Source organism: Pelmatolapia mariae, linkage group LG10_11, assembly GCF_036321145.2.
Source record: "Pelmatolapia mariae isolate MD_Pm_ZW linkage group LG10_11, Pm_UMD_F_2, whole genome shotgun sequence".
Taxonomy (NCBI): Eukaryota; Metazoa; Chordata; class Actinopteri; order Cichliformes; family Cichlidae; genus Pelmatolapia; species Pelmatolapia mariae.
Window position 1 is genome coordinate 51,456,719 of NC_086236.1, and position 9,628 is coordinate 51,466,346.

Consider the following 9,628-nt stretch of genomic DNA (forward strand, 5'->3'; position numbering starts at 1 on the left):
TGAATGCCATCTAAAGATAGATTGTCGGAAATATATTGGAACAGACAAAAAGCCTCGCTTTGGCAAGAAGCAATGGGTAACACACAAACTGGCATGAAGGCACACACAGAAACTGTGGAGACCATCCTGGCTGGCCAGTGGGAATGTGTCTCTGCCTATTATTCGCTTTGGTTCCAGGTTTCCACTTTTCTTGGGTTCATCATGTGAAGGATGTGTTGCTGCAGGGTTTCAGAGGTCAGGTCTGCTACACAAACAGAAGGCCTCTTTATCCTGAGGCTAGAATCAGCTAAAACTCCTGGAGAAAAAGAGGGGGAGGACAGCAGAGAAATGTGCTGAGCAATATTGCAATTTTGTATGTGCCCTATTCTTTTCTTCTCTCCTTGGCTACAGATTTTCTGGTGTCCTAGAACTGCTGAAAAGATGAATGCTTCAATTTTGTCTACAGTTTTGTTTTTTGTTTTTTAAAAAAATATATGTTTTAGTCAAGACTGAAATATCGAGGTTTATGGTTTTGGTTTTCATTGAAACATCTCCAGAACTATTGGGTGGAATTCCAATGAATTAAGTCGTTTCCCTGAGGCCTAATTATAATATCATTGATGTTCCTGACTTTTCAGCTAGAAGAGTCAAACTACATGTAAATTTTTTTGTTTTGTTTTTGGAATGAGTGTATTTGTGTTTCTTGCCAAATGTTAGCAGGTTAGCATTAACCAATACCATAATCAATGTGGAGTGTGAGTAGCACTCATCTCAAGGAAGCAGACTTACCTATTTGGTCAAAATATGGTCATTTTTCCCTAGCTTATGGTCAAGGAAAAAGTTGAGATAGTTGGTAGCTTACTATAAGGACAGTTCACTTGAACACAGTTATGTGAGGTAAACCTTTGCAAGGCTTTCTGTTTTGATCCCAACATCCCAGAAAAATTCACTACTTATTTGTTGTCTATCATGAATAAAAAGACAAGATCAAATTTGTGGGCAGATTGGAACGTTTTAAGTCTGACAGATTGTTCTGTCATTATTGTCCCTCCCTCTGTTTCTTTCTGTTCTGCACCTCCTTCGTTCAGGTCCTCCCACCAGTTCACGTAGGTATCATTCTCATGCTCATCTTTACTAAATACAAGAACGAGTTCAATTAAGACCAGAAATCTATTATCTGCCAAATGTGGTCTGGAACTAAACTCCATCGACATTGAGGAGCAACCTCTAAAAAATGTTAGTTGTTTCGTTTGTTTGTTTCGTTTTCATTTGTGTGAACCCTTGATTTTATGCCCTGTTTCTACCTGGTAAACAAACTTGTTCATTTTGAATTGGGATTTTAAAGCACACTGTGCATCTACCCCTGGAGTGCAGATTAGCAGCAACAGGAAACTTAACTGCTTATTTTACCATAATACATCTGAACATAACCACTGATAAGCATTTTGCCCCCCCGACAGTGAGGCAAAAGCTCCTCTGTCTCCAAACTGAGAAGCAACAGACGATTTATCTTCCCTCGGGCTGGAGGAGATATCAAGCTGCAGCGGCAGCAGAAGCGGCATCCTAACACCCCACTTCCAGCAGGGCTTCCATCTCCTCTGCCAGCTGTCAGCTCAAAATGTCTTCTGCCTGTCACACCACAGCTTTCAGCTCAATCCGTATCTGTCTGCCCACCTACCACCTCACTTTCTTTCCAAAGTTAGAAATGAGGTTTTGCATTATGGCTGAATATCAACGTGTATCCTGGAACCCCAACAACTGAAATATTGCTGATGCATTTGACAAGCTTCATTCTCACCACTGTATTCTCACTCTGGACCCACTGCTCATGACAGTAAGCACTTTTCCGTTTGTCATTGCGCTGTCACAAGCATTATAACTTCTAAAAGTGCTTTCTGTTTGTCTGTTTTGAGATGGGGGGTTTTTTATGCTTGCTGAAGCAGCTGCATCCTTCTTCCCTGGGAGCATGTTGACTTTGTGGCCTTCGCCTGCTTTAAGGCTTGGTGTAGGCTTGCTCCAAGGTTAGCACTGAAGCTTGTTGAGACCGATGGACAAACTAATGAGCCCCTGAAGAGTCATGGATATGACCCAAGGTTTGATTAAATCACAGAGATGAGGAAGTTGCAGAGGGAGATGTATGGATGCAAAGGTTGGGTGGTTTATATTTATGGGGTCAGGAAAGCCAGAGGGAAAGACAGTTTGACTTTGAAATTAGGATCACAGAAACGACTAAGAAACGACAGTTATGCCAGAGGCTCTTTGTGGTCATTACTTGAGTGCAGCAGTGTTTGGAACGCTAACATAAGCATACTGACATGCTCACAGTGACGGTAATTTTTTTGAGAACTATGAATTAGCATGCTAAGATACTAACACAAATACAACGCAGAGCTAAGACTTAAAGTCTTGCAGGTATTTAGTTAGAAACCAAAAATACTGGAAAAATGTCACAGAAGTTAAACAGCTATAGCTGTCGAGACATTTTACTCAAATAATTCAGCCTCATTGTAGCATATGAGGAAGATTAAACACCACACTAACACGTGCTATATATGGCATTCAGAAGTACTAATCTTGAAGACTACTTATATAAGAAAGCTACCTAACACAGTTCAGGCTGTGTTGAAGAAAATAAAGATAGTCATAATGTATACTGTATATCCATGTGTGTTTGTGCATGTTTCAATAAACTGCTGCACATATTTCCCATTTTCCTAGTACATTATAAAGAAATAAAGTGTTGTTATTGTGGTCCTCAAACACATTATCCTGCTAAAAGAGGCCACGGCCACCAGAGAACATCATTTCTATGAAAGGGTCTATATGTGAAACTAACATCCACATGGTTGGGAGAATTCAAGGTTTTCCAGCAGAACATTGCCAAAATATCACACTGCCTCAGCCAGCTTGCCTTCTTCCAATAATGCATTCTGATGCTAGGTGTTCCCCAGGTAAGCAACACATGCACCCAGCCATCCATGTAAGAAAATGTGATTCATTAGAGCAGGACACCTTCTTCCATTGGTCCTCCGTTCAGTTCCGATGCTCACTAGCTCACCGTTGGTGCTTTCAGCGGTAAACAGGGGTCACCATATTCACCCTGACTGCTCTGCAGCTATGCAGAGGAAAGCACTGTATATTCTGTTCTGTCAAAACCAGGATTAACTTTCTTTTTTTTTTTTGGCATTTTGAACTGCAGTCGGCTGTCTGTTAAATGAGACCACATGGGCCTTTGGGGCCACATGCATCAATGAGCCTTGGCCAGCCATGACCATGTTATTGTTGTTACTGTTCCTTCCTTGGACCGCTTTTGGTAGATTTTGACCACTGCAGACTAGGAACACCCCACAAGAGCTGCAGTTCTGAACTCCTCACACTTGCCCATTTTTTCTGTTTCTAATTCTTTAGCTTTAAGGACTAAATATTCACTTGCTCCATAACATAGCCCACCTTCTTAAAGGTGCCACAATGAAGAGATAGTCAGTGTTATTCACCTCGAGTGTCCATGGTCATAATTTTATGCTTGATCGGTGGATATGAGTCTAAGTTCGCAGTTAAATGGTACTGCCTTCTGCAGTAGAGGATGGATGATCCAGTGGATGATGTAGGGTCAAATTCTGTATTAGTGCAATATTCTCAAATCCAATAACAATCTGTCACCATCCCACTGGAATCCTATGAAAACTACAGATGGACATCACTTGACTGTTTCAAGATGTTTTTCTCTTTACTTGGTCACCTTCACAGTGACTCAGACAAAAAAGAGAGAGAGGAGAAGCAAAGCTTGTGTGATCCCTTTTTGGCAGAACAACTCCAAGATTCTCAGGATAGATGACCCATTAGGACTGGGTGACTAAAACGGGAACTCAATCTAATGCCTCATTTCCCCTCAGAGATGAGACAAGCTTTATGGCTTGAACTCTCCCAAAGGGATCTCTTTCTTTTTACACTGGTCATGCTCTAATCTCACACATCGCTGTCTCGCTTAATCCGAAAATAATATCAACACCCATTAGCAAAGGCACAGACCTGGAAAATCCAATTTGAATTTCATACTGTGGTGTTTGCAGACCTGATCATTCCACATTTGTGATGTCACGTGTCAATTTACTGGACATTTATTCCAGATGGGTGAAGCGGTTCTGGATGAAGAAATGTATTAATTTCTACTTTTCAGTCCCAGTCTAAGAACATCAATGACTTTGATGAGCCTCTAACTTTTATTTAGTGCCACTGTCAGGTCAACATTTTCACTTATCTAGTAACAGGTCAATAGATTACCTCAAAATGGAAGACAAACATATAATTCTGAGACTGTGAATCTTCATCTTAATTAGTGATTCCAGACTTCTTCTCTAGCACCAGCCTGAGGTTGATATTTGTTATTTTCAGTGAAGTGTCTGGACAGCTATAGCCAATGAGCCCTTCTAGATAAATTCTAACAAATTCAGCACTACATTTTTATATATTGTAATCATCAGGCTAAATTTTTTTCTTGCTCACTACTGATGAATATTTGCAAAACTACTTCTATTTCTAATTAGCAAATATGAGCATTTCCAGGGGTTGAAAAAAGACTTTGCTAGGATGATTGTTTTCGATTCCCTGCTGTGCAAAACACAGCCTAACCAAACCACTAGAACGCCTGAAGAAGTTTATGAAGCATTTTACTATTATGTTATTTTATTTTATTTATTTTGGTCACATTGCTTCTCGGTGAGTCTGGCACCCTTGAAATAATCACAGCATCAGAGTGTGGACATATTGAGAGAAGTTCATGAATGTATTAAAAAAAGATTTGCACATAAAAACATCATGTGCTTATGCTATGCACCATCACTCACAAGGCACACTAACACAGCTAGTTCCCTGTTACTAACTTTGTTCATTTACCACAGAGTGATTACTCACTGAAATAATCAGGTTTAGTTTTATGGACAGGACACATAAGCAGCTACTTTGCTTTCTCTGGACATTTTTGTAAGGTGATTAGTTTGGCCAGGAGCATCAATGCCACATTTTAATAAACCAAATTTGATTGGTTGGCACTTGAAAAGTTCATTTTTACACCCCACAATACGATATTAACACTTATCAAAATACTACATGATTGCGACTTTTAACATTTTGTGAGTATTGCAATGAAATATTGCAATTTATCACAGTTTTTAAACTGCAATTTAAGTCCTCAAATGTTACATTTTGAGGACATAAATTGGGACGAATGATGTATCAGAATAATACAAAGTGACCGGTGTGTCAGTAACTGTCCTGTTCTGTAGGAATATAACCAGAATACAGTCAGCTGGCAGCCAATTGACTTGAGCTCCCGGGAGTTGCCCTTACTGATAAAGACTCATTTAGACTGATGGCAACATATTGGCAATGTGTCGGCAAAGCAATTATTTGTAAACTGATTGCAGTCGGTCCAAGTCAGACTGTGACTGTTTGCAGGACAGGTCCTATCAGGCAATCTCTGTGTAATTGCCTTAATATCAAAAGTGCAGCTTGAGGTGCAACAACCTCAAGCTCTGGGCAACCATTTAGTTACTCATGTGACTGAGCTGTTAGCTTGCTCTGATTTAAGAGTTTGCTTTGTCAAGCTAAGTATGTCCAGTGTTGGCTAACGTTATCTCAGGATAGTGGCACATGAGGTGAGCCCTCTTGTTCATAGTATTCCCAGAGTATTCAGTTTATTTCATAAAATACTGATATTTGGTGTCCCTGCACCCATACAATATTGCTACGCAAAATATTTAGATACAATGCTGTATCATTCCCCCCCACCCCTAATGCTGATTTTGATATTGTTTATATTAAAACCTGGTGACAGGTGGTTATAGTGCAATGTTCTGCTGCATGGTGGATCCTGGGAATCAAGTGGATCTTGCTCACAGAAACACTTGTACAGAGCAAGGCTGATCTCTGAAAATGTTTAGTAACTTTCCAGTAAAACTGGTCAGTAAATTATCCTAAGATGCCACATGACACCAACCCATCCAAAAAAACAAAAAGCGGTGGGGTCAGGTGGGCTGCCCCGGGCTCTGTGGGGCTTGGCGGTGCTGCTACTATCGGCCCCAGTCCGGATGGGCCTGGGCCCCCTGCCCTTGGTGGATTCCAGGAAACAGGGGTGCCCACGGAAGGGGTACTTATCCACCTGGGAAAATAAATCTGTTGGGCATTTTTCTTGGCCTTCAATAATAACAATAATTCTGATTGCTACTGTGCCGAATGGGACAAGCAGAAAAAAAAAAAAGAATATTATGGGCATGGTAATATCAGTTGGGCTGTAATAATGACAGTGATATCTCTGCAAAGAGCCAGAACTATCCCACAGGAAAATTTTGCACCTGGAACAATGCACAACAATGTCAGTTTATTAGAATCCTTGCCAGGTGCAGCTGAGTCTCATCTTCTTTTCTTCCTTAAATTTACTGCACACATAAAAGAAGAGCAACCATTAAAAAGAAAATTCCCTCCAACATGGACATGTAATTAATTAGTCAGAATATGTAGTAGGCCTTTGTTCAGCCTGATATTATTCATGGGATAACTGCCTGAAAAGGCTAATGAGCCACACAGTGTCAACAGACGGTGGTGTACTGGCCAAAAAAAGTTTTAATTTGACACTTCTATTGTCTATCATCAAGAGGGGGGAAGACGAAGAATTCCTCAAGGCTTCTGGGTGACTGTGTCTGTTGGCATGTTCAAAACAGCGGCAGTAGCCAGTAATGTGGAGTAGCTCCGTCTGCTCAGCGGGCTTGAAACAAATGGGTTATTTAGAGCCTACTTCATTTGCACTTGTGGAGAAAGGGCAGAAAGGAAATGAGAACCCCTTGACGGTTCAGTGTTGGATGTATTTAATTAGCCAATTCACTCTCTGCTTTGCTGCCTCGGTGGGCACAATGCTTCTTTGTATTTTTAAAAGTAATTGTCACTTGCCGCATCAGCATTAAGCAGATCCAGGCATGCAGTGAGGAGAAGGAGGGAGAAAAAGTCCCCTTGTCCTCACTAGGAGCTTGTAAAAATAGACGTGCAGGCAGATATTATGCTGCACTGTTGGTCAGAGATAACCTATGCACACTGGGTGCCGTGTTCATGAGCCGTGAAGTAGAGGTGTGTGCATCACATGCTTCAGTGGTAATCTGTAATAGATCATTTTGCTTTACTCATCTGGCTGGCCTCTGGAGGCAGTTTTGCGCATAAGCAGAAAAAAAAAGTATTTCTCTCTTGATTTATGGGGCAAGTTCAAGCATTCAAATGCGACACTGATGACATGCTCTCCATACAACATTTGAAAATATGAATTAAAAGTGTCAAATTAATAAATCACCTTTCTTTCACAGGCAAAAAAAAGAGTTGAGGGATGAACAGTGACTGGCAGTGATGACAGGTAGAATAACTGTTGGTGACACAGAGGAAAAAACAGATTTCCAAAAGCACAAGGGAAGCGTTTCTGGGGAGACAATAACCCGACGGACCAGTCGCAGGAACCCAAAACATGGTAGGTGTGTTTTATCATGATTCATATAATACAGATGACGGATTTTTAGGCTGATAGTTAGGCTAACACACTTACCTCTCATCTTTTCTTTCCTCACAAAACCGATCGATCCTCCACTTCTTTAAAGTGTCTCCCAGCGCAATTCTTAACATATTTTGGTTCCTGCAACTGGTCCGTCGGGTTATTGTCTCCCCAGAAACACTTCCCTTGTGCTTTTGGAAATCAGTTTTTCCCTATTTCCGTTGTCGTTTTTCCTATTTCCGTTGTTTTGTGTGCCTTTGCAGCGTTTTTCTTATTGCTGGTGTTTTCTTAAGTTGCAGTCCGTTTGGCCTCTCAGGGCCACCATACTTTGCCCTTGTCTCTCCTCATTTCTTGCAAGCTTGTGTCTTTGCTAAAGGAAAAGGAATGCAACCAGTGAGATCTCCTTCTCACTGTCAGACCCTTCTATGCTCTTTGCCTTCAGCATGTAAAAGCTGGGCCATGGGAACTACTCCTCGCTTTGGCAAGTGAAGTGAATAACACTGATTATCTCTTCATCATGGCACCTGTTAGTCAGTGAGATATTTTAGGGAGATAGTGAATATAATAAAAATGGGCAAGTTTGACAAGGGCCAGATTGTGATGGCTAGACGACTGGGCCAGAGCGTCTGCAAAACTGCAACTCTTGTGGAGTGTTTCTGGTCTGCAGTGGTCAGTATCTATCAAAAGTGGTTAAAAGAAGGAACAGTGGTGAACCAGCAACAGGTTCATCCAACAACCAAGAAACATTGATACACACGTAGAGAGAAGGCTAGCCTTTGCAGTCTCATCCAACAGACAAGCTACTGTAGCTCAAATTTCAGAAAAAGTTAATCCTGGCTCTGATAGAAAAGTGTCAGAAAATGCAGTGCATCACAGTTTTTTGTCTATGGGGGCTTCATAGCAGCAGACCAGTCATGGTGTCCATGCTCACTCCTGTATACCTCCAAGAGCACCAACAATTAGCATGTGAGCATCAGAACTGGACAACAGAGAAATCACATTTTATGTACATCACGTAGATGGCCCAGTGCATGGGCTCCACCATACCCGGGGAACATGTGACACCAGGATGCACTGTGGGAAGAAAGCAAGCCGGTGCAGGCAGTGTGTGATGCTTTGAGCAGTGTTCTGCTGGGAAACCTTGGGTCCCGCCATCCACTTGGCTGTTACTTTGACACGTACCTCTTTCTTAGCATTGTTGCAGACCGTGTACGCCATTTCATGGAAATGGTATTCCCTGGTGGCTGTGGCCTCTTTCAGCAGGATAATGTGCCCTGCTGCAAAGCAGGAATGGTTTGAGGAACACAAGGAGTTTGAGGTGTTGACTTGGCCTCCAAATTCGAGCATGTGTTGGATCGAGGGAGCCTCCACCTCGCAATTTACAGGACTTAAAGGATCTGTGGCTAACATCTTGGTGCATATACCACAGCACACCTTTAGGGGTCTAGTTGAGTCCATGCCTAAGTGGGTCAGGGCTGGGCAACAAAAGGGTGACCAATACAATATTAGGCAGGTGTGTTAGTAAATCCCAAGTTAAATGTGATTCATGGAATCCCTGATTGTTACTTACCTTACTTGACACGCCGACAACCTTTTAATTATATTCAGCATCTTAATTTTAAAATGCTAGCATCTTAAGAGGAATGAGGTTTATGGGAGTGTTATTAGTTTTGGAGGCATTTGGTCATAAACCAAAATGATGGACGTAACAAACTAACACATGTCTAGGCTACATGGTAATCCTTGTGATAGTAAAACATTTTTTGTCAAAGCTATAAACATCACACCATCTGTGGGACCACCAAAGATTTCTCTGTTGGAAATCCTGACCGTCTGCATGAATTTCCATCCATCTGGAAGTAGAGCAATTATTTCAAATGAAAAGGACCACTTTCAAAGTATAAACATCCTTTTTGACAATAATTCCTCATATCACGCACGTTATATAAATACTATCAATAACTGGTACACACTCCCAAACAAACCCACTACAAGACAAAAAAAAAAATCACCTAGCTCCATGAGCTGTAATTACTCTCAAGTGGAAGATGTGCTGCTGTGCCCTGGGGCTGAAGTGTTCCCATAATAAGCCTTCATCAAAAGCCAACTGAAGAACAATGTCCC